General features: G+C 43.7%; 1 pseudogene; it reads right to left on the minus strand.

Moving 5' to 3' along the window:
- The window catches only part of LOC106822636 (zinc finger protein 665-like), a 39,191-nt pseudogene extending 34,739 nt beyond the window's left edge, over nt 1–4,452 (minus strand).
- Nucleotides 4,453–6,000: the final 1,548 nt, after the last annotated feature.

Genomic DNA, 6,000 nt, shown 5'->3' on the forward strand with positions numbered 1-6,000 from the left:
TAACGTTTTACAGATCTGCGACACTGTCTTCCACAGTAGAGACAACATTTTCCAGGAATGTATCAGGATTCTAGTATCTTCATATCCTTACCAACCCTTGTTATTTTGTTTTAGTATACTCATCATAATGGGTGTGACATGGTATCTCATTGCAATATTGACTTTGCATTTTCCTTATGATTAATTTCATTGACCATCTCTTCATGTGCTTGTTGGCCACTGTATATCTTCTATGGAGAAATGTCTATTAATGTCTTTTGACCATTTTTTAATTGAGTTCTTGAGTTTTGGTTGTTGAATTGTATGAGTTCTTCATATATTCCGTGTACTAGACCCTGACCAGATACACGATTTGCAAACATTTTCTCCCATTTAGTAGACTGTGTTTTCATTTACATGGCAGTGTCCTTCCAGGGACATAATTTTTAATTCTTTTCATTTATTTTTTTAATAATTATTCTTATTTTTTTATTGTGGTAACATTGGTTTATAACACTATATAAATTTCAAAGGTACACTGTAATATATTTCGAACTCTGTGTAGCTTACATCACGTTCACCACCCAGACTAATTACAATCCATCACCACACACACGCACCCCTTTCACCTTCCTAATTTTTAATTTTGATGGAGACCAATTTACCTATTTTGTCTTTCTCTCTTTCCTTTTGATGTCATATTTAAAAGTCCACTGCCAAATCCAAGGTCAGGAAGATTTACCCCTAAGTTTCCATCTAAGAGTTTTACGGTTTTATGTCTCACATTTAGTCTTTGGTTCATTTTGAATTTTTTTTTTATATGGAGAAAGGTAGAGTTTCAATTTCATTCTCTTTCATGTGGATATGCAGTTGTCTCAGCACCACTTCTGAGACTATTCTTTTCTCACTGAAAGTTTTTGGCGCCCTTGTGAAAAAGGAATTGACTATAGATGTATGGGTATATCTGAGGACTCAGTCCTACTGCTCGGATTTATATTTCTATCCTCATGGTGGAACCGCAGTTTTGCTTACTCTAGATCTGTAGTAAAATTTGACATTGGGAATTTTAAGTCCTCCAACTTTGTTCTTTTTCACCATTATTTTGGTTATTTGGAGTCCTTACCAATTCAATATAAATTTTAAAATTGGGTTTCCGATTTGTGCACAAATGGCTGTGGGGATTTTGGTGGGGATTCCACTGAATCTCGACAGTACTTTGGGGAGTACTGTGACCCAAACAACACTAAGTCAACATTTTAGGTGGGACCCTTCAGAGCCAGAGAAGATTAGCAAGCACCAAATATGGTAATTTAGGAAGGAGAAAACAGAACAATCAGCTAAGAATAGGATTTTTACCTTAGAAAGAGCCATTCCACCTTTCCTTCCTCTTCCTCTGAGATTCTCAGGTTAGATTCTTCTGTATGACAAAAATATGTTGTTCTCCAGTTAGAATCAACACACCCCCTTCCTCTGCCACAAGAGATACAGGTGACAGACCACCCTTTGCTGCCCACTGTAACAGGAGGGATGCAGGGACAATAAACTGCATACAGAGACCATTTATATGAGTTTTTCAACCATTTCTTCAGAAAGCCCGCCCCTGCTACTGTTTGAAACCCACACACTCTGCTGCAACTGCATTGTCCTTTATCCAGTTGGCACGAAGCATAAGGAAACTGCCTCATCCTGGTGCTTGATTCCTCCCCAGGGGGCCAGCATCCAATGAGTGGTTGATGCAGCATATAAAAGTCTGTCCCTTCCTTCAATATGGACCAACTCTAAAGGGGTACCCAGCTCCAGAGCTCCCTGCTGTAGCAATACTGAGAAGTTCAGGTTTTTGTCCTGAGGGGGATGGGAAATCATAAGAGGGTTTATTGCCAAGAGATGACACACTCAAACTTAAGATTTACTCATGAAACACAGAGAGGCAGAGAGTGAAGCTGAAAGCGATGCATGCCTCTGTCTGAGCTTCTGCCCCTGCCTCTTTCTCAGAGGTTTTCATTCTTTTTGGAGGACTGGGACACATTTCAATCTCTAATTCTAACTGGCACCCTCTCCCAGAAAACTACCAAATGCAGACAACATGCCCACTTTTGAACATCATTCCAGGGGTCCCATTTGCTCAGACTCAGAATTCCGGGTCTGCTCTCTCAACTCCATGTTACAGGTGGTGCACCAAGGCTCAGAGGGGGAGTAAGTTTACCAAGTTACCCTGCAGAGGGCTGAGTTCAGTGAGCAGACCTGGGTGTAAGTGGTGATCTGGGTTGAGCAGTAGAAAGGGTCTGCTCTAATTCCAGATTACCTTTCCTATTCCTGAGAAAGGGAAGATTCTCTTTCACAGCTTTAATCAAAGCCAAGCATTTAATTCCTGTTTTCCAGAAACATATTTACAAAATGAAGTTACAATAATTGTCTAGGAAAACATGAAAGAGCATCACATGGAGATGAGCTCTGAGCAGTCGGATCATCTGGAAGAGATGGCCCTACTGGAACAAAGTTCCACATTAATCCAGCTGATAAATAAATGGCAAGCACTAGGAGATATTGGAGTAAATGAGGAATCCATCTGGTGTAAAACTAACTCAGCCTGACCTTGTTTTTTCCAACAGGGCCTGATGTGGCCGTTGAGCATGCATTGTATATCTGCTTTAAGCACTTGCTATGTCCCAAAGACAAGAACAAATGCCCTTAAGACATGATTTCCACTACATTGGCATTTCCTTAAGGATAAGCATCTCTCCCGAGGCTAGGGGTTAATTACTGCCCCCACCCCGTGTCCACCCAGCTCAAGACAGAAGACCTGCTACCTGCTGTGTGAATACCTGTGCTGTGCAGGCCAGGCAATCTCATGACTGTTGTAAAAGGGATATTCCTATCATACGTGACGTACGCTCTTTGTTCCAAGATGGTATATAGCCACTCTGTACACCCACTTCTCCGGTGCCCTTCTTTCCTTGAGGAAGGAAGGTCCCAGGCTAGTCCACAGATCAGGCTCATAAGAAACTCACCCAAATTTTGATTTATACATTGGTTATAGATTATTTGCATTGACACAGCCCATCCTTCAACATCTGCACAGAAAGTGCACAGGGGACTTGAGAGGAACGTCTACTTATTTGGAGGCTTCAGCTCAGCGGTCCCTAATTTAACAGGTCACTTCAGGGAAGAAAGAAGCTCTTGCCTATTAAACTAGCTGGTTAAACTAGGTTTTCAATGTTAGAATGTTATCAACATCCTTACCAGATGCATAGGGAAATACTATCACTTATTTACAGACATGAAACAATAGTTCCAATATATAATAGAGTAGCAAGCATATAAACCTCATACCCTGCACAATAAAATTAATAGGGAAAATAATTTGGAAATTAAAAAAAATAGTTAAGTTAAACCAAGTGCGAGGACACATCAAATTTAGAAAAGATGAGATGAGCCACAGGTGACAGTCCTCCCCATTTCTTGAAAGGGAAGAGGGTGACCTGGAATTGACTGAGCTAAGTCTGTGCCCTCAGGGGGGACAGGGGCTGCAAATGGAATTCTCTTCTGGTGCAATAGTTAGAAAATGCGGGCGCCACAAACACCTGGTTTTGTAAGTCTCATTCTCTTCGGCATAATTTAAGCAGTTCAACAAATCTTAAACTAATTATAAAGCCACAAGTTAGGACTACTTCACACCTTAATATCCCATATCCAGTCAACTCACTACTCCCTGGGTTTGGGTCCCTGACTTTCTCCACCACTGTGTGTTTTCTTCTCTGTATTTGCCTCTCTTTTTCCTTCTAGTTCTCTTCTCTCCTTTGTCCATTTCTGTGTTTCTCCCTGTTTCTCCGCATCCTTTTGTTTCCCTCCCTCTCTATTCCTCCTCCTCCTACAGTGTTGGGACCACTATGTTGTAACCTCTGTTTCAACGCCTGCTGTTCTTTCTCCCGAAACTTTCTGGTGACCCTCTAACTCCACATATTTCCGCCTCTTTCTCCCCACCTCTGTCCCCCTCTGCTCTCTCTGCTGGGGACGAAGGGCTTGTATCCACCTCCTGAGTGAGGCCGCTACCACGCGGCGGGGCGGGGGGCGGGGAGTCGGGCGTCAGAGAAACGGTTTGAGCAGAAAAAGCAGCCGGTCGGCGTCTCCGTGTACCGAAGGCAGAAAGGTCGGGCGGCACCTGCCTCGGAGTGATTTTAACCGGAAACGGACGCGACTCCCGAACCCGCCCGGAGCCACAGGACTCGGGACGTCTTATGGCGACGCCGCGAGAGGAGAAAGGGACGAACTCACAGCGAGAGGGACGAGCAGGTTCAGAGATTCAAACTTACGGGGCGACCCCCGAGCCCAGCTTGGAGGATGGGGGCCCGAGGACCGCTAAGCGCAAGTACCAACCACAAAAACAGATTCACTGACCCGACCGTGCAGGCGCTCCACGAGATCCACTTCCGGGTCTGCAGGAAACTGCGCGTGCGCGCGCGTTTCGGGGCGGGGCCGACAGAGCGGGACTCGTTCAGGACAGGTGTGGGCGGGGTCGACGTAGGGGCGGGGTTGGGGGCGCGGGGCCTGGCGTTTTCTGCAGCTTCTCAGGTTCCAGGTCGGCTTGTCCTTCAACCCAAGTGTCTGCGTCTCTGCTTTTGGGTTCCTTTAAATCTGTCTGGGGTCAGGCTGGGTCCAGAATTAGACATATCTGGTCCACTTATCCTGGAATCGAAGATATTTCCTCTCAACAAATGGAAAACGGTTACCGTGAGAGCTTTTTGACGAGCGGAGAGAGACGCCTGTCCTGTGAGCGCGGCTCTGAAGAGGGGACCCGGGGCCGGGCGAAAGGTCTGAGACCCCAGACAGTTAGAGCTGCTTCTTTAAGCAATAGTTGATGTTTCTCTGTCGGTGACGGAAACTGGAATGTAACATGAAATGCAAAACTGTGCCTGCGCGGAATGTGCAATTTTATACTAACTACACCAGAACGGAATTTCTCTTCCTGGTCCCCTTGCACGTGGGAGGCAGACGCAACCCTGGGCTGGGTTCCAGGGACTTTATGGGGCCAGGCCCTGGGCTGTGGGGATGCAGGGCTGACACGTTGCTTTAAAAGAACAAAATGCTCTTCTTGTATGGATGGAAATTAATTTCTCTGTCTTTAAATTTAAATTGTTATACTAATCCACACCTTCTCGGAGGAATTAAGAATCCAGGTACTTTTGAGAGCTAATGGATAGCATCTTGGATTTTGCTGAAGTCGTTAATTACTAAATATAATTGCAATTGCAACTGCAATTTTTAAAATTTTTTTTCTCAGTTATTTGGAACATTCTTAACTTGAAGATTAAATTAGATAAATCAAGTATTTTAACCTATCCCCTTTTTTTGGTTTTCTGTTTCTGAATGTTTTATGCCATGTGCCGATAACGAGGCTTGTAAAAGGGGGACTCTTTGGGAGGTATTTGGCTTTGCTTTTAACTAATGAAACATCAATTTTGAAATATTTCCAGAGACATGTGATAAGGATGTGTATGCCCTCTAGTGAACAATAAATCCAAATATTATTACTAGTTTTCCACATTTGCAATAGCATACCGTTAATAATTTTTAATTTGAAATATGCAAGTTAATAGCTCCTTTTCTGTTCCCTGTGGAAATTCTGAGGGTGGTGCTGGCTGGATTTTGGATTAACCGGATCACATCTGTACGTGCTCCAGAAATTACCCAAAGGTTATTTTCAATAAACAGCACTCTTCTGTTTTCCCCGGGACTGATATCAGTTTCTCAAACTTTTAAGGGTTTTTTCCCTCTATTATTTAAGAGGTTTTTCTTTCTTTTTTTTTTTTAAGTAATTAAATGCTTCCACTCAAATGGATTGAAACTTTGCAAGATAAATTTCTTTTGAGCAAGAGAACAGAAGCGACCCTTCCCCTGTCCCTGTCTCTCCCCAGACTCCCAGTGCTGAGCTCACTTCCCTGAGCTCTGGTCTCTCCATGCAGACCGACTTTGAAGTGGATCTCCATGAAGGAGCCAGGACTGTGCACCATTTGGGGTCAAGAG

This window comes from Equus asinus, chromosome 26 (genome assembly GCF_041296235.1).
Source record: "Equus asinus isolate D_3611 breed Donkey chromosome 26, EquAss-T2T_v2, whole genome shotgun sequence".
In the NCBI taxonomy this organism is placed as follows: domain Eukaryota; kingdom Metazoa; phylum Chordata; class Mammalia; order Perissodactyla; family Equidae; genus Equus; species Equus asinus.